Source organism: Protopterus annectens, chromosome 8.part0 (genome assembly GCF_019279795.1).
Source record: "Protopterus annectens isolate FY-2018-M chromosome 8.part0, PAN1.0, whole genome shotgun sequence".
Classification (NCBI taxonomy): Eukaryota; Metazoa; Chordata; order Ceratodontiformes; family Protopteridae; genus Protopterus; species Protopterus annectens.
Window position 1 is genome coordinate 335448364 of NC_056741.1, and position 19829 is coordinate 335468192.

The 19829-nt window shown below is 46.5% G+C and overlaps 1 protein-coding gene across 4 annotated transcripts in view; it reads left to right on the forward strand.

The window, feature by feature from the left end:
- LRRC71 (leucine rich repeat containing 71) overlaps positions 1 to 19829 on the forward strand; it is a 2015367-nt gene that overhangs the window by 1152071 nt on the left and 843467 nt on the right. The window lies entirely within an intron of this gene.

Genomic DNA, 19829 nt, shown 5'->3' on the forward strand with positions numbered 1-19829 from the left:
TTTCTAGTTTAGCTTAGCTAATTTGTCAACTGTAGTTGTCCTTAGCATTTCTATTTATCCCTAACCCATCTGATTGACTTGTTTTTGTGTAGATTAACTGTTTTCTCTCTGGCCTTTCCCCTCTTTCAAACCCGCTTAAATTAGAGGATTCTTGTTCCCCTTTTTGCCTTTCCTTTAAATTTTATGGAGTTGCCATTTGAGTTAGAGGCTCTTGTTAGGTGGAGAGTTTGTCATTTAACTTAGATTTCCCCCCCCACTTCTCTTTTTTCTGTTTGTTAAAAAAAAAAAGGATTTTTTTGTGTATTATTGCTATAGTTTTTTTTTTAGACAAAGTGCTGTTCTCTGTTATGTCCAAGGATTCTGCCAAGGATTCGAAACCTTCGGGTTTAAAAAAATGCGACTCGTGCTGCCAAAAGAAAAAAACACAAAAACATATTAAGAGGCTCTAAATAAAAATCTGCCTAAGCAGCAGAGACCTCCAAAGCAGACACCCAAAAAACCGCTACCCCAAAACATAATACGTGCAACACATAGCTCACAAAGCCAGTGTGCCAAACAGTCACAGCCCTTAAGGCTAAACAACACACCTGATACACTTGTAATAGGTGACTCTATTGTCAAGCACACTGACGTCCCACTCACCAGGCTGAACAAGGAGAAGGTCACGGTGAGCTGCCTGTCGGGCGCTAGGATCCGCCACATAACACAAGCACTCAGATCACTCCAAGGCAAGTACAAATAGGACTCAGTCATTGTCCATGCTGGTGTGAATGACCTGAGACGTACCTCCCTGGACTACATGAAAAGAGACATAGAGGAGCTCTCTGAGCATGAGGCCCAGGCCGGTATGACCCTGACCTTGAGTAGCATCTTACCCTCACCAAGAATGATGCCACAATATGAAAACAAGATGATCAATTTCAACAATTGGCTTAAGTATTGGTGTCATTCAAAGGGTTATCCAATGCCTGTCAGCCTGGGATGACATGCTCGACAAGCCACGATGCTTCGCTAGGGACGGCTTGCACCTGTCACCCCTGGGCTTTCGGATATTGGCAAAGGCTCTTGCTACCCCCATAGTGCCTTTTTTAGGCAAGGCTCAAAAGACAAACCCACCTCCATAGGTATCACAAGGGATAAGAAACTAAGAGTAATGCTACTCAACGCCAGAAGTCTAAACCTCAAGATGCACGCACTCGAAACTCTCCTTAGCATGGAGAACATCGATATCTGTGCAGGAACAGAAACCTGGCTCAAGGCTCCCAAGAGCACCCTAGCACTACCAGGTTATACCTCATACCATGTTTTCAGCCCCAAAACTTGGACCGAACCACAAAAGGAGGGGGAGTATTAATATTCGTCAAAGATACCCACACCTCCAGGTTGGTGGCACAGCACGAAGCATCAGAGACTATCCATGTACAACTAACAGTGGGTAAAACTGCCTTCCAGTTTATAGCCTGCTACAGACCACCCTCCCAAACCCAGGAACCCCACTTGGCCTTCCTGAGAACACTGGAAAATATGAAGGTCTCTCCAAACACCATTATATTGGGCGACTTCAACTACCCAAACATAGACTGGGAGCATTACTCTAGCTCCAACACCCTAGCCCAAAGGTTCCTAGAATTTATAAACTCAAATGCTATGGAACAACTTGTTACCACTCCCACAAGAGGGCAAAACATACTGGACCTGATCATCACCAACATGGGAACTCTATGCTCCAGACCAGAAGTGTATCCCTCACTGGTAAGATCAGACCATAAACTAATCTCACTGGATATTCACATCCCGACCTCACCCCCCTGCCCAGAAAACCACAGTGAAAAACTTCTCTAAAGAAAATTTCACACTCCTCAAAACCGAGGTGGAATCCTTCAAAGCCCCCGGGCCTGTGGAAAATCTGCCCAGACCGCAGAATCCTTCATAAGCATTCTATGAACACCTTCAGGAATGCATGGATCATCACAATCCCAAATAAAACCAAGACCCAATCCTCCAAAGGCAGGTGTCCTGTCTGGTGGACCCCAACCATAAACAAACTATACAATAGAAGGAGGAAGCTACTACATGATAGAGCAAAATCCCAAAAAGGGAAGGCATCTCTGATCAGTATTAGCAAAAAACTACGGGTACTCATGAAATCGTCTAAGGCCAGCTTCGAGAGAAAAATTGCACAGGACACTAAGGATAATCACAAAGCTTTCTTTAGTTATGTTAGGAACCTGGGTGGGAATTCCCAGATATGCTCAGAATTAGTCCAAAATGACAAAAAATACACCAAACCCACAGACATTGCCAACATCCCAGCTGACAGGTTCAGCGCAAACTTCTCCCCCCCCCCTCCCAACCAAAAGGGCAAATATCTATCCCAGCAGAGTGCTGCCCCCCTGACATCTCAGATGCTCAGGTAAGAGCCGCCTTCTCCAAAGCAAAAAACACAGCATCAATGGGACCAGACGGTATCCCGGGCTGCATCCTACATGAACTCCAAGAAGAGCTAAACCCAAACATAAAACTACTGTTCAATCTCAGCCTTACTACAGGATATGTACCCAAAGAGTGGCGTACAGCAACAGTGGTCCCTCTCCACAAAGGTGGTGCCTCAACGGATCCTGGAAACTGTCGCCCCATAAGCCTGACTAGCTTGGTCTGCAAAGCTATGGAAAGGATCATCATGGACCTCATAAATAAAGATATTGGGGACCTACAGACACTGGATCCTACCCAGTTCGGCTTTGTTAAGGGCAGATCCTGCCTATTAAACCTGGTCGATGTCTTTGAAATAGTCACCAAGGCCATTGACGAGGGGAAGGTGGTCCACACAGCCTACCTGGACCTCGCAAAAGCTTTCGATACAATACCCCACTTGGGCATTATAGATAAGCTCACCAGATTAAATATAAACCCCTATGTCACTAGATGGGTTGCAAACTGGCTCAAGGACAGAACCCACATGGTTAGAATTGCTGGAGCCATGTCAGACTCCAAACCAGTTACAAGTGGCTTCCCACAAGGCTCAGTCCTGGGACCTCTCTTGTTCAGTATATATTTTTCGGAGGTACAGGCCAACATGGAAGGACTGTGGCTGACCAAGTTTGCAGATGACTGCAAACTGGGCACCATAATCAACTCTCCAGCCGACACAAGCATCCTCCAAAAGGGCCTCATTGAAACAGACAACTGGTGCCAGAGCCATGGCCTCAAGCTAAATGCCAAAAAGTGTATAGTCATCCCCTTTGGCAAAAACAAAGTGCCCACAAATTACCACATAGGTGGTAATCCATTAAGTACAGAAGAAGTAATTAGGGACCTGGGGACCCAAGTTGATAGCAATCTCTCATTTGACAACCACATGGCCAAAGTGGTTAGAAAAACATTTTATATAGCCCATCAAATCATGAAGGGATACATATCTAGATCAGGGGAGGTCATCGTGCCTCTTTAGTCATCCCTCATCAGGCCCATAATTGAGTACAATGCCCCTTTTGGGATGTACCTTACCAGACACCTGCAGGAACTGGAAAGACCCCAAAAGTACCTCACCAAGAGGATCAAAGGGCTCAAACAGATGCCATATGCTGCCTGGTTAAAGAAACTCCAGCTCTACTCAGTGGCATACCACCTGCTCAGAGGCGATCTGTGCCTGATGTATAAAGCCATGTCCAACCCAGAATTAATGGACATGCTGCACCTCAGAAAATCCAAATCCCATCGAGCTACGCACTCGAGAGACTTGAACCTCAGCACTGAAATAAATAGGACATGCTGGAGGGACAGATTCATAACCCAGAGGCTCCCTTCACTCTGGAATAAAATCCCAGTCCAGGTTAGGCAGAGTCCCTCATTGACTCTCTTCAAGAGGAATCTTGATGAGTGGATGGGAGATCGTAGGTTTACCTCGGGTATCACATCTGTGTCACTGTTAGACAGAGGCACAGTATACTAACCTTGAAAAAGGGCATAGCAAAATTAATTTAAAATGGGTGGCGAAAGCCAAACACACTCTGGCTAGGCTTATAAATGCCCTAGGGCAGATAGCCTAGTATGAACCTATGAACCTTATGGATGGGCACACGAGTTGCATATATTGTTTTAGACCTCTTCACCTGCAGGACTTGTGCTGTATCTGCCATGCCTTTAGTTCACGAGTCCTGCAGGAGAGAAGAAACAAGCTAATCTTGGGAGGTTTGCTGAAGAGCTCCTTTGATCCTGCCATGGAAGGGACTCAGCCAGCTAAAAATTGGACAAAGCCAAGCCTTCATTCTCTTTGGCTCCAAGTTCAGAACTGTGTGGGGACAAGGATAAGCCACAAGCTAAGTCGGACCAGACTTTCGGTTCTCACAAGACTTCCTCACCTACGACTTCATCTGTGTTTTCAGAGCAGGTAAAGTCCCATAAGCATTCCAGGTCTCCTGGCTTGGAACCAGTATGGTCCTGCTCCACAGTCTCCATTATTACAATCTGTGGTGGGCAGTCATCGGTCTTCAACCCATTCCTCTCAGTCATCCAGGAGCCTATCGGATGATGATGTGGAGAAGGTGGTAAAGAGGCTTCTTAGGACACCAGCATTAGCCAAAATACTTTCGGACCCATTCCAGATGGAAATGGTGTCAACAGCTCAAACAAAACCTTTCTCAGTTCCTCCTCCAACTCCACTGAGTTCGGAGCCGGCATGTATGGAAGTCGAGTGGTGGAACCATCGGTTCAAGTAACCTCCTGTGGTCTTTCAGTTCTGACTACCACTCTGATCTCCTCGATACCCCCTTCTATCGAGGGATCTGGGGGCCAATGCTCCCTTGTCTGCTCTGAGGGGGGGGAGCAGCATCGGATCCTTGTCTGACCCTAGTCTCCCTCTCAGACCTTCGGCACAGGTCAGCTCGGTTCCTACGTCGGCCTTGGAGCCATTGCCATCGGTTCGGAGGAAGTCTCCTGCTTCTTCGGAGCCAGAGATTTTTTTTGGGTTGGGCCCGCAATGCCTTCAAGGTTATGAGGAGCATGCTGTCTGCTGAGACAGCTCCACCCTCGGCTCCATTGGCTCTTTTGCTGCTGATGTTCGTGTCTGCCTCTGAACCTCCCCTCCGCCCCAAGCGTAAGGAACCCATGCTCCAGGACACCCCATTGGGCAATCCCACCTCATCTGAAACCTCCTCTGAGCATCCCTCGGGGGAGGCCCCTCAGAAGATGACTTGCAAGAGGAAGCATGTGGACTCCCCTGAGTCCTTGACATCAGATACAGACTTGAATGACTCAGAAGGGTCCCCACAGTCCCCCTCTGAAGATGTCTCTTTTTCAGACATCTTAGAAATCCTTAGAGGGGTGACTGGAAGTCCATTGCCCCTTCTGAAGACAAGCTATTGTATCTAGATGCATTCGGTTCCCGACTCTCCACCTCTTGAGTATCTACTCCTTTCGACACACTATTGCATGTAATGAGTCAGAAGGATTGGAGCTCTCCAGAGATGATGTAACCAGTTCCGTGGAGGCCCAGTAAATTTATTACAGCCCCTGAAGACAGGCTCTTCTTATCTAAAGATGTTCCCGTTGATGCTATGGTGGTGGCAGCAGCCACCAAGAAGGAATTAGAGGAAACTTCTTCATCTGTCCATCCGCCAAATAAAGAGTCTCGTATGATGGACAGATACGGGAAGCGTATGTTTTCTTCAGCGACCTTTACACTCAAGTCGCTGAACTATTTGTCCCACTTTACAAGGCTTCAAGGGAATCTCCTAAAGGAGTTAGGAGATACCTTACAGAATCCTACAGCTGCGGGGGGCTTGGACAAGGCGGGTTCTCAGCTTGCGACCTTGACTTCAGTGGTTAACTCCTCCATGTGGCTCATTTCTTATGCAGCCAATGGGGTGAGCAGGGCGACAGGCAGAGGGGTAGCCTTACGCAGACACTCATGGATGCACCTTTGTCATTTTGTGAATCCCTTCAAGTCTTCCTTTACCAATGCCCCCTTTGACGGCTCGTCCCTGTTCGGGTCTCAGGTAAAAGAGACTCTCACCAGGTGTGAACAGGATGGCAAAACTCTCACTGCCGTGGGAGTATGTTTTTCTGCTCCATCTAGGCCCTATCCCAAAGGCCAGAAGAGCGGGATAATGTGGTTCTGGAAATCTCAGGGAGCTTCACCTGACACATGTGGAGAATTTTCTCCCAGGGCAGGGGCGTCCACAGAACCAGGGTGACAGAGATACCTTCTCTGGTAGGCCATTCCAGCGCTTATGAAGGGAGGCCCGACTGTCCAACTCTGGAGACAGTCGGGGGGAGATTATCCTTGTACCCAAAAGCCTGGCAGACAATCATAGAAGATACATGAGTACTATCCATAATATCTGGAGATTACAATATCCCCTACACACTACTTCCCCTATCAAAATAACAATATTCTATCCCAGATGTTCCACCCAGTCTTTGGGATCAAACAAACCTAGAGGTTCAAAGGTTGCTAACAAAAAGAGTCACCCAGGACATCCCCGCAGACCAAATCAGATCCGGAACTTACTCAAGGTTCTTTTTAGTCCCCGAGAAAACAGGAGACTGGAGACCCATTTTGGATCTCAGCAGGCTGAAAACGTCAGTCAAGAAAACAAAGTTCTGGATGGTAACACTGCAGTCCATTCTTCCCTTTCAGGGACAGGAAAATTGGATGTGCTCTGTCAATCTCCTGGATGCGTACTACCATATAAAAATGGACAGACGGTCTAGGAGATATCTACTCTTCCATCAGGGTGCCAGTCACTATCAGTTCAGAGGACTGTCCTTTGGTCTCACCACAGCCCCCAGGGTGTTCACCAAATGCATGGCGATAGTTTCGGCTCACCTGAGGCGTCAAGGATTCCGGGTGTTTCCATATCTAGACGACTGGCTCCTTACTGCCACCACCAAGCATCAACTAATCAGGGCAAGGGAATACACAATCCACTCTTGTTCTCAACTTGGGATCACCATAAATTACAAAAAATCTGCCTTCTTGCATTGTCAGTATATTACCTTTATAGGGGCAGATTTAGACACAAGGGCCATGATAGCAAAGCTGCCTCAAGAAAGAGTGTTAATGATCTGTCACCAAGTTGTCATGCTGTTCAAACAAAAGAGGATTCAAGCAAGATTTATCCTCAAGGTCCTGGGTTCTATAGTGGCAGCAATCACTCTGGTCCCTGTGGCTCACTTCTACATGAGAATTCTACAGTGACTTCTATTTGCACAATGGTCATTCCAGGATTTACCCATGTCACATCAGATTCTGATCATGGAATCCTGCAAAAGGGATCTGGAGTGGTGGCTTCACTCCCCTATGGTGACATAGGCAGGCCATTTCTACCCCCCCCCCCCAACCTGTAGCCACAGTGACCACGGACGCTTCCCAGATAGGGTGGGGGGGCATTATCTGGGACAGACTGTTCAAGGGACTTGGCAGGAACATGAGTACCACTTGTACATCAATGTACTGGAGATGAGAGCAGTGCTCCTGGCATTGTAAGCACTTCAGGACTCTCTACCTACAGGGACTACAGCAATTCAAACAGGCAATATGTCAGTAGTATGGTACATCAACAAACAGGGTGGAACCAGGTCTTACCCCTTATGTTGAGGGGCTCTACGAGTTTGGCAATGGGCAATGTCTTCCCAATGCTTTCTGGATGCAACGTACATCCCAGGGAAATCCAACGTGATAGCAGACAAGCTCAGCCAGGCTATCCTGATGCTCCACGAGTGGTCCCTGAAGCAGGAAGTTGCGGACTTGATTTTTCGCAAATGGGCCAGCCATGCTGCGATCTGTTTGCCACCCCCTTCAACAACAAATGCAGCAGCTACTTTGCCTAGTCCCACCACCGGGAAAGTCACCCAGGGACGCAGTTTACGCCTTTCCACATTTTCCCCTGTTCCCCAAGGTTCTTCAGAAAGCACAGTCATTGGGTTGCAAGTTAATCCTCATTGCCCCTTACTGGCCTCGTCAGATATGGTTCCCATTCCTTTGGCCTCACCTGCAAGGAGAGCCTTGGATCCTGGACCCAGTGCCAGATCCTTTGAGACATCAGTCGGGGGCTCTCCGTCCTTCCATTCAAACTCTCAGGCTCACAGCTTGGTTTCTCCATTTCCGGTCTTAGCCAGGCTTCCCGATGTTTCTCCAGCAGTTCAACACATTTTGATTTCCTCCCATAAGCCCACTACTAGGAGAATCTATGATAGTAAATAGAAGAGGTTCTCTTGTTGGGCAGGCAAAAATCAGGTTGATCCCTTTACTGCTTCCATTTCAATGATTCTTGAATTTCTTGCTGAAACCTTTGACCAAGGAGTAGCTGCAGGTACTATCCGAGTTCAGTTAGCTGCCATTTCAAATTTCCATATGGGAGAAATGGGTTCCAATATCATGTCCCATAGGTTATGCAAGGCATTCCTAAGAGGTACTACCCTATTAAGACCTCCGATAAGAGAACCTCTTCCCCCTTGGAAACTAAATTTAGTTTTAGATGCTCTGATTCTTCCTCCCTTCGAACCATCTGCTTCATTGTCCGCTCAAATTTCTGACTTGGAAGACCCTTTTCTTGGTTGCAATTACCTCAGCTAGAAGAGTTTCAGAATTACAGGCCTTATCTATTCATCCCCGTACTTGATTTTCCATAAAGATCGTGTTTCTGTCAGAGCCAACCCCTCCTTCTTACCCAAGGTATGTTCTGACTACAATTTGAATCAATCCATAGAGCTTCCTGTGCTCTTCCCCAATCATGGCAACAAGGCAGAGTATAAGCTTCATCAATTGGACGTTCATAGACAGTTATGTTTCTATTTATACAGCACCAAGGAATTTAGAAAATCTGATCAACTGTTCATATCCTTTGCGGACAATAAAAGAGGTTGTGTGGTCTCAAAGGTGACTTTTTCAAAATGGCTTTCAGACACTATAAAATATGTCTATGAGTTGCGTAATCAAAATCTTCCAGGGAAAATTAAAGGGCACTCAACATGAGACTTATCTACCTCTATTGCCTTTCAAGCCAGATTGCCTTTGGATTCAATCTGTGCAGCAGCTACATGGGCTAATCCTCATACCTTTATCACTCATTACAAAGTAGATGTGGCCTCCTGGAACAGGGCACCCTTTCATTCCACAGTCCTGAAGAGTTTTTCCCAGTGAGCCACCCAAGAATCAGGTGCTGTGGACACTGTCCCAAACAGCAAGAATGAAGGTGAGATATAGACAACATAACATAAAGAAGTTATATACTCACCATAATGTTCCATGTTTGTTGTCCTTAATCTCGCCTTCCTTCTTGCATCCCTCCCTCCTTCCTCCTTCCTTGAGGATCAAGAGGAATCCCTTGTTTTATTGGCTATACTGGCTGGGTTTTCTTTATACCATACCTTATGATTAGTCTCAGTCTACTACTTTTACTATTGTGGAGGGATCGCACCTTTATATGTAGGTGTCATTGGATATGTAAAGTAGAGTATTATATCTCTTGTCTATTTATATGGTCTAGTGTTAGGTTATCACAAACGAGATCTGGGTAACTACCGCTGGGCATGCTGGGATAGGGGCTAGCCTCGAGCCAGTAAAAGCTCTCGAGCTATAGTATACAGCTGAGCTGGAGCCGAGGATCGGCTCTGAACCCAAACAACAAGAAGGAAGGTGAGATCAAGGAGAACAAACACGGAACGTTATGGTGAGTACATAACTTCTTTTCGTGTTTAGTTGAACTTACCATAACAGTAGATGTTCAAATGATTACTGCTGCAGTAGTCTTAGCTATATGGGTTATATTGTGGCAAGGATATAACAGCCAGCCAGCTTCCAAATCTTCAGGGCACCTTCCAGATATCCAAACTGTCAAGCAGCTTGAGCTGAGCTGACTAAAGGACAAGTCTGCATCTTGAACCTGCCTGGAACAGATTTATTGTGGTGAGTATAACAAAAGGTAATAATCTTAGACAACCATTTGGAAATAGTCTGTTTTGACAAAGTCTGTCCCTTCTTGTTACCTTCACAAGAAATGAACAATTGATCCAAAGATCTGAAAGATTTAGTTCATAGGTTCATAGGTATATACTAGTCTAATGATCACCAGGGTCTTTATAAGCCTAGCAATTCAACCCAACCCAATTGCATCTCCTGGTATCATGTGCCTCTTAATTGGGGGTATGTTTGTTAGGAGGGGTATGTTCGTTAGGAGGGGTATGTTAGGAAGTTGCTAAAAAGTTATTTTGGGGGCTATGTTACTTAGGGAATGTTTACTGTTGGCCTCTATCTGTAAGAGACATGGGGGCCAGCCTGGGGATGAATTTGCGATTTCCCATCCAACGGCCAAGGTTATGTTTGAATAAGGTTAGGGATGAGCTCTGCTTTACATGGCTGGAAGCCTGTTCTAGAGCATGGGGATTATTTGAGTCACATATCTGTCTTGCCAGCATGTTCTGTTTATTTCACAAACAAAGTTAAAATCCTTGGATCTAGTGTTTCTGGTGCTGCTCATTTTGCAGATGTGCAAAAGCTCCATCAGAGCTGGACCTAAGGATGCTTTATATGCCAAGCACAGATTATCTCTCGGCAACCTCTGAGAGACCAAGTATAGAGAAAGGACTTTAAGGCTTTAAGGTGATCTGTATAGGACAGTGCATTAATACCATGGTTTCCCTTGGTGAGGAGCCTTTTTGGGCTTTCCAACTGCTGTAGATGCCTAGTCAGGTACATGCCAAAGAGGGCATTGTACTCAGTGATGGGTCTGATAAGGGGAGAGGAGAGTGTTACTATAACTTCCTTGGACTTGGATATCATACCATTACTTACATGCTAGGTAACACTGAATGATTTCCTTACTACCTTGGCTACATGTTGGTCAAAGGCCAGATTATTGTCTACATATGTTTCCAGATTGCTAACTACTGGGTCAACTCTTAGGGGTATCTTATATGTGAAGTTATTTGCCTGTGTAGATGTTTTCCCATTATGCACTATAATGCACTTCCTTGCATCAAGTTTTAATTTGTGGCTTTGGCACCAGTTATTTGAATGTGTTAGACACTCTTGATGGATTTTAATGTCACTGGGGCAATTTATGATAGGTCCCAATTTGCAGTCATCTGCGAACTTGGTGAGCCAGAGTTCCTTGACATTAGCCTTGGCCACTGAAAAGTAAATGGCAAACAGGAGTGGGACCAGCATGGAGCCCTGTGGCACTCCACTGGTGACCTGCCTCTTGATGGTGGATGTGGTCTCTTCAGTCTTAACTTCTTAGGTCCTATCTGTGAGCCAGTTGACAATCCAGTGAATCGTGTAGGGATATATAGTTAGTTCAGTGAGCATATTCTTCCTGTGGAGTCTTGCTAGGGTTATCATGAGAATCATAGATGCGATGAGACCCAAAATCCTGAGGTATTCTCTCACAGTGACTGACATCTGAGTGCAAAAGCTTAGGAATTGATCTTGATAAGGATCTATTTTTTTCTGTGGAAGCAAAGCTTTTTGAACTGAGTTTTCTAGTCCTAGGAGCACAAACATGTGTGAGGGAGTCAGGAAAGCCTTTTGACTGTACATTTGGAATCAAGTATGTGCAATAGATCTTTCACGAGAGAGAGAAAGAGAGAGGGAAATTCATGGCACCTTGAAAAAGACTGCATAGATAAGTAAGTTGTCTAAGTATGGAAAATATGGATACCTTATACCTTGGTAAGAGCTATAATTGGAAGTAGACACTTTGTGAACTCTCTTGGTGCAATGGATAGTCCAAAAGGTAAGGCAGATATCTGATAGTGTGATCCAGATACACAAAACCTTAAGAAACGTCTCAAGTCTGGATGAATACTGATGTGATGATAAGCATCTTTTAGTTTTAGTGTTACCAAGAAGCTTGAAAGAGGAAGAAGAGGTAATAGGTTGTAAAGTGACAACATTATGAATTTGTGCACTATCACAAACATGGCTAGTCTGCAAAGGGTAGATGACCTAGTTTCCCCTTGCTTGTTGATGTACCACATTATTTTTCTTTCTTTAGCAATAGGAACATCCTTGAATAAAACTACTTTTCCACTTGGGAAGGAGGAACTGGTTCTACAATGCCATGAGACAACATGTGATGAGGAACAGGAGAAAGAAAAGAGTCTGATCTGCAGGATGAAGAATGACCCCTGGAAAGGATGTATTTCCTCCCACTGCCACTTGTAACATTGATGAATGATTTTCATAACCCACTTGTCTGAAACAGTCTGTTGCCAAAGAGAAAATGGAGATTCAGACTTTCTGGAAGATTTTTCCCAACAAAGGGAACTTATCTGCCCAGCAAAGAAAAGCACAAGCTGACTGTCGATACTGAAAAGTCTCAGAGGAGGGTACTGTTCACAGCAGTAAAGCTCTGGAGGTCTTCTCATCCAGACTTGTCATTTATTCCACTGAGCTTGAGCTGCTTCACAGTTTGGGCATGTGGAAGGTGCTCTGAAGCTTTGGAAGCTGGCTGGCCATTATATCTTTGCAAGATATAACTCATATAGCTAAGGCTACTGCAGCAGTGATTAATATGAAGAACATCTCAACTACTTTTTTGTTCCATTTGGGTAAACCTGGTGCTCTAGATCAGCTTTTTGTTGTCTACAGATTATCTATCCTGTTATTTGCAGTATACTACTACTAGTACTACTGCTTCTACTTAAAAACGTTACAGTTTCTGAATATCGACAACATTTTAATCTAAGGGATTATTTGCAGAACAGTGTAAGGCCTTTTGGGTTTTGCTTTTTATATGCTCAAGTAATTTGAAAACTTCATATGGGACAGTTAAGATCATCAGTAGCATTGAGGTATTAAGTCTTAGTCCCTGAAATTTTTACTAGAATGGCAAATTGAAACTGTATTTTGTAGAAACACGAACAAAAAACACGTCTCCATCATGAAGTCAAACCAAGAAACCAGTCCAAGTAAGGTTATTAGCGCTTTCATTCCCTTTATTAACCAATTCCAAAACGGAACTTCATCAAGTAAAACAACCTTACTCACATCCTCCTTTTATACACATATCATATAGATGCACCAGTAAAAAAAATGTTCACATATTTAAAGCCATTTAGAGCCAATTTATTCAAAAAGAACATTCTTTTCAATCATAAAAACTTCTGTAAGAACATTTTTGTATATATTTTATATTTGATATTTGTAAAATGTGTAGTGATACTGTAAAAAAACAGATCTGAAGTAGTTAACTTCATTTGATCAGCAACCTGTGGGTATCGGATCCGACCCCGGATCCAAGCCGGCAGCTTTCCAACCTAAAGATCCGAGCTGTCAGCTCCTCCCCCTTACCCATCATACCCTGCTACCTCCCTACAGTCCCCAGATCTCATTTGCCGCGGCTTCTGAAGCATAAGGGATGAGCTCTTAGCGTTTTAGGTGAGAGGAATTTAGGAGTATTTTTGTTAAAAAAATAGTGATTTCGGTGTGTGAGTGTGTATAGTAGACCCATAGTGTAGTTAAACCATTTTTTAGTTGTATTTAGTAGTAAATGAGTATTTTTTCCCTTCCCCTTACTGTGTGTGTTAGGGTGTGTGCTTGAGTGTGATGGCCGAGGGCCCTAAGGCCATTTTTTCAAAATGTGCTGAGTGTGGTCATAAGCTGTCCCCATCTGATGGCCACACTCAGTGCGTTCCCTGCCTGGGGGTAGCCCACTTAACATCGGGCTGCCAGATTTGTGCGGCCTTTAACCCCCGGGCTCTGAGGGACAGGAGAAACAAGCTAATCCTGGCGGGTGTCTTGTCCTCGGATTCTTCTTCCTCCTCTCCCTCAGTGGTGCCAGTCGCGGCTGTGACTGTCCAGCCTTCAGCTCCCCCTCCCCTGGCTGGGACTCAACCTCCTGCTGCTTCCCAGGGAGAGGGGGACTCTTCTAGTAAAGAGAAGGGACATAGAGAGAAGGAAAAGGAGAGGGATAGGCACAAGAGCCATAAGCGGCGGGCCGAATCAGTCCCTTTGGCTTCGCCGGCTAAATTGACTTGTTCCCCATGAGGGTTTCCAGGTCTTCCCCCTCTAGGCTCCATTCTCCACGTTTCTCTCCGGAGCTGGAGGAGGGGTCCCAGTCACCTTCAAGGTCATCTAGGCGGCGTTCCCGGCCTACCTCGACGACTTCTTCTAGGTCTACTAGGAGTCTGTCCGACGTAGATATGGACCGGATGACGTGTCGATTGCTGCAGGCCCAGATGTAGATGGGAGTGCTCCTGCCCCCCCCCTCCGGAAGGGAGCTCGGCCCCTTTCTTTGCACCCATTGCTCCTTCTCTGATCCACTATCGGGTTTCGGAGCCGTCGTATCCGAGTCGTCTCGGAGCCGGGGAGTTGGTGCCGATAGTAGTTGCTACTTCGACACCGGCCTTACCCTCGAGTTTATCAGGTCATCTTTTGGATCCGAGCTCTCGGGGCTGAGAGTCAAGCTTCGGATCCGCAGGGGTGAGTGTGCCTTCGGCTTCATTGCTGTCAGAGCACACTTCCCTTTTGGGTCCGATCGCATTGGCTCCGACACCGGTCCTCACGTCGGAGCCGAGGGGACTACTCTCAGAGCCAGGGGAGTGTGGTTCACCTTTGGCTTTTGACATGGTGGAGAATGTGCTGTCGAGGAGTTCGAAGTCCACGGTCCGTGCTATGGATCCACCCTTCACTCCCTCACATATGGGCCTGTCTTCCGTTGTCCGGCCCCAGGGACAGCCTGCGTCTGCACCCCAGTTAGTTCCCGTAGAGGAACAGGACCCCATTGATGAGCCCTCCTTGGACAGCCCCGCCGAGGAGGTCCCTCACAAACGAAAGTGTAAGAGGAGGCACTTGGACTCCCCCGTGTCCCTTACGGAGGACATGGACTTAGAGGAAGGGGAAGGTTCCCCCAGGTCACCCCCAGGGGACGTCTCCTTTGGAGACATTATGGAGATGCAGAGCATAAGAGGGGGGTGGTCAGCCCAGAAACCTTCCTCGGATGAGTCTGTGTTTCTGGAGGCATTAGACGCAGGCCCGTCTACCTCTTGGGTGCCCCCCCCCGGCCGACCCCCTGGTAGACTTGATTACTACCAGGGCTTGGAAGGAGCCGGACACTGTGGAGCCAATCCCTAGGAGACCGGATAAAATTCTTAGTCCCCCTTCTGACAAGCCGGCGTGGAATAAAGGTTCCCCGGTAGATGCCATGGTGGTGGCAGCTGCCACCAAGAAGGAACTGGCACAAGAAAGTTCCTCGGTCCATCCTTCTGATAAGGAGTCTCGGATGATGGACCATATTAGAAAGTGGATGTTTGCTTCAGCCACCTTTTCTATAAAGGCGCTGAATTATCTGGCACACGTCATTAGGCTTCAGTGAGATCTGATAAAAGAGTACGCTGGGTCTCCCCCAGAGTCCATGGCGGCCAAGGACAAACGGACCTTCTCGGCTCGCATGGCCACTCTAAAGTCAATATCTAACACTTCTCTGTGGCTTCTCTCCCATGCCACGGAGGGGGCGGCTAGAGCCAGCAGATCAGGGGTCGCCTTGCAGCGCCACACTTGGCTCCATCTTTGCAACTTTGTGGAACCCTTCAGGGCGTCCTTCGCAAGCACTCCCTTTGACGGTTCTACACTATTCGGCAAAACCGTCCGCGACACTCTACTCCAGAGCAAGAAAGACGGGAAGACACTGTCTGCCGTCGGAATCCGCTTCTCTGCTCCTCAAAGGTCCTTCTCAAGGAACCAGAGAGGACAAAAGAAGATGTGGTTCCGGAAGTCTCAGCAGTCCCGTCCCGCTCCGGACCCTTCGTCCTTCAGAGGCAGAGGAGGACAAGGTGGACGCCGGCCCAGAGGCAGAGGGGGGGGACAAAGAATTTCAGGTCGAGAGAACCCTTTTCCGACTGACCCACGCAGCAGCCCCGAGAGATTGCCCGACTCTCCCTCTCTGGAGGCAGTCAGGGGGCATTTTTCGGAGCATCTAGCAAGTTGGGAGTCCATTACTACAGATTGCTGGGTGCTCCGAATAATATCCAGACGTTACTCTATCCCCTTCCTGAATCTTCCCCCGCTAATGAAGCACCTCCCCGATGTCCCACCCAATCAGAGGGAGGCGGCGGCTTCAGAAATAAAGAAGTTACTAGAAAAAAGGGCCCTCCAGCACGTCCCCCCAGAGCAGTCCGAGTTGGGCAATTACTCCAGGTTCTTTTCGGTGCCAAAAAAGACGGGGGACTTAAGGCCAATTCTTGACCTGTCAACTTTGAACCTGTTCATTGCCAAAGAGAAATTCTGGATGGTCACTCTTCAATCTATTCTCCCCTTTCTGCTAGAGAATGACTGGATGTGCTCCATAGACCTCAAGGATGCATACTACCACATTCTCATGGACAGACGATCCAGAAGGTTTCGGCTAGGGGCCAGTCATTATCAGTTCAGGGTTCTTCCGTTCGGCCTCACCACAGCCCCCAGGGTGTTCACCAAGGTCATGGCAGTTGTGGCAGCCCACCTGAGACTTCAGGGAATTCAGGTCTTTCCGTTCCTAGACGACTGGCTCCTCACCACCCCCACCAGGCATCTACTCTGTTCTGCCAGGGATTATTCTTTACTCTTGGCCCATCATCTAGGCATTACCATAAATTTCAGGAAGTCATCTCTTCATCCTGTTCAAGTTCTGGATTTCATAGGGGCCAGGATAAACACGCTTCAGTCCAAGGCCTTTCTGACAGCGGACAGGTTACGCACCTTGTCACTCCATGTAATAGCGCTTCTACAGTCCCCAGCCCCACCCACAGAATTAGTCCTGAGAGCCCTAGGATCCATGGCGGCAGCCATCAGCCTTTCACCTCTTGCTCGGTTGCACATGAGAGTCCTTCAGTGGACCCTTCAGGTCCAATGATCCCTCCTCCTTCACCCATTGGATTCACCGATTCCCCTAAGCAGGGTTTGCAGGAACTCCCTTCTTTGGTGGCTCCATTCCTGAGAGCTTCAGGAAGGGAGACCGTTTGTGATGCCTCAACCCCAAACCACGCTGACCATGGACGCTTCTCACCTCGGGTGGGGGGGGGGGTATTGCATGGGCAGAACCGTCCAAGGCACGTGGACCCCTGTAGAGACCATTCTGCATATCAATGTTCTGGAGATGAGGGCAGTGCTTTTAGCGTTGCAAGCCCTTCAAGACCTTCTTCCTCCGGGGACTATTGCAATTCAGACAGACAACATGGCGGTAGTCTGGTACATCAACAAACAGGGAGGAACCAGGTCTTATCCTCTTTGTCGAGAGGCAATGAGAATTTGGGAATGGGTGATTTCCACCAACCGCTTTCTGATAGCAACGCACATTCCGGGTCTGTCCAACATTCTAGCGGACAAGCTGAGTCGTTCTATCCTCACACCTTACGAGTGGTTTCTAAACCCCTTAGTAGTGAAACAGATCTTCCTCAGATGGGGTCAGCCTTGCTACGATCTCTTCACATCTCCTTCAAACGCAAAATGCAGCAAAATTTTTCGCTCTAATTCCCCCACCGGGGGAGAGTCCCAGAGATGCTCTGGTTCATGCTTGGCCGCCCGGTCTTCTTTATGCTTATCTTCCTCTTCTGCTAATGACAACATTTCTGCAGAAAGCTCATCGGTTGAGGAGCAAGATAATCCTCATAGCCCCATTCTGGCCTCGCCAGATCCGTCTCACATCATAACTCCTCCTTGGATCTTAGATCCTATTCCGGATCTGATCTCTCATCCTTCAGGATTGCAGACTCCAAACCTGGATGACCTCAAGCTCATGGCTTGGTTGATCCAGTTCCACTAGTGGCTAGGGCTCCCGGTATCTCGTCTTCTGTAAAATCTATTCTGGTAGCGGCACATAAACCTTATACCAGGAAGATCTACAAGAGTAAATGGAAGCGTTTTTTCATCTGGGCCAAACATAGGGATTTGGACCCTTTTACGGCTCCCATTCCAACAGTTCTTGAATTTCTGTCCCACATTTTCCACCAAGGGGCCAGTGCTTCTACTGTCAAGGTTCAGATGGCTGCTATTTCTCAATTCCACATCGGGGACAACCTTGGTCCCTTAGCTTCCGCTAAGATATGCAAGACCTTTTTGAAAGGCACCTTTCTGTTAAGACCTCCGGTCAAGAATGCGGTTCCCCCATGGGACTTAACCTTAGTTCTTCAGGCATTAACTGATCCACCCTTTGAACCTGCAGCTTCCATTGATTTAAAATTCTTATCTTGGAAAACTGCCTTCCTGATTGCAATTACTTCGGCTAGAAGGGTATCTGAACTTTAAGCCCCCGTACCTGGTCTTCCATAAGGACAGAGTATCTCTCAGGACTAATCCTTCATTCTTGCCTAAGGTAGCCTCCGAGACCAATATCAATCAAACCATCAATTTGCCTGTTTTCTTCCCCAACTTTCAGAACAAAGGGGAATACAGACTGCACATGTTTTATGTGCATAAACAATTGCGATTTTACTTGCACAGGACAGCTGCTTCTCGCAAATCGGAGCAGCTTTTCATGTCTTTCGCTAAGCCGTCCTTAGGCAAGCCTATTACAAAAGTTACCTTAGCTAGATGGATATCCCACTGCATCTTACATGCATATACAGCTTCCGGTCAGCCAGAACCCTTTGGGGTTCATGCTCACTCTACCCGTTCTATGGCTACCTCTGCAGCATTTTGGTCAAGTGTTCCCTTAGATGACATCTGTTCAGTGGCTACTTGGGCCTCTTCTCATACCTTCATTTCTCATTATAAACTGGATCTGATATCCAGAGGTAGGGCAGCCTTTGGCTCCGCAGTGCTCCGATATATCCTTCCTTGAGGACCTCACAGGTTTTTGGTAGCTGGGGACTCTGTCCTACAGGTTGCTGATCAAATGAAGTTAACTACTTCAGATAAAGAAGTTATGTACTCACCATAATGTTCCATCTGAGTAGGTAACTTCATTTGTCAGAACCCCACCCCCTCTCCTTTCCCCTAACCTGTTTCGTGGTCATATTCATGACGGAATGTTTTCCTTCTGTCACGCATCAGGTTAGTGTTTCTCTTTCGAGTATGTTTGACTGTTTTTGGTGGATAAATTGGCAAACTCGAACTGAGGACTGAAGGGAGGTAGCAGGGTATTGTGGGTAAGGGGGAGGAGCTGAGAGCTTGGATCTTTAGCTTGGAAAGCTGCCGGCTTGGATCCGGGGTCAGATCCGATACCCACAGGTTGCTGACAAATGAAGTTACCTACTGAGATGGAACGTTATGGTGAGTACATAACTTCTTTTTTTATGCTTTAACCAAAGTAAGAAACAACTATTTTATTCTCACTAATTCCCACCATTAATCCTACACCATTAACCACCCCGTTGCTCGTTTCTATTTTAAACTACTTCTGCTCTTAAATTCAATAAACTACTGATAGATATTCTATCATTGATACTAGGGAAACTCGTGGCATTTAACAAAACTTGCCAGTATGTCTCCCTGTATTCTAAATAATTTGACGAGTTACCCCCTCTCTCCTGTCTCTTCACTTTTTCCAAAACACAGAAAACAAACTTTTTAAAATCTTTACAATCCATGCTGTATCTAAACAGGACATTTGTCCTATCATGTTCCCTTATTGCATAGATATGCTGGTAAGTCCTCTTTTTCAACTGGCTTTCCATTTTTCCTGTATAAAAGGCGGAACATGTCTGACATAGGGCCAGATATATAACTCCTCTAGTATTACAGTTGTAGTTTCATTGTGTTGATATAACTCTTCTGTACCCTTCAATAACCATGTTTTTTGTTTCATAGATGTATCTACATTCCCTGCATCCATTACACTTATTCATCTTTCCCATGGGTATCCTGTCTTTAGTTTTGTTTCTTTCAAACATGTTTTTAATATTTGGCC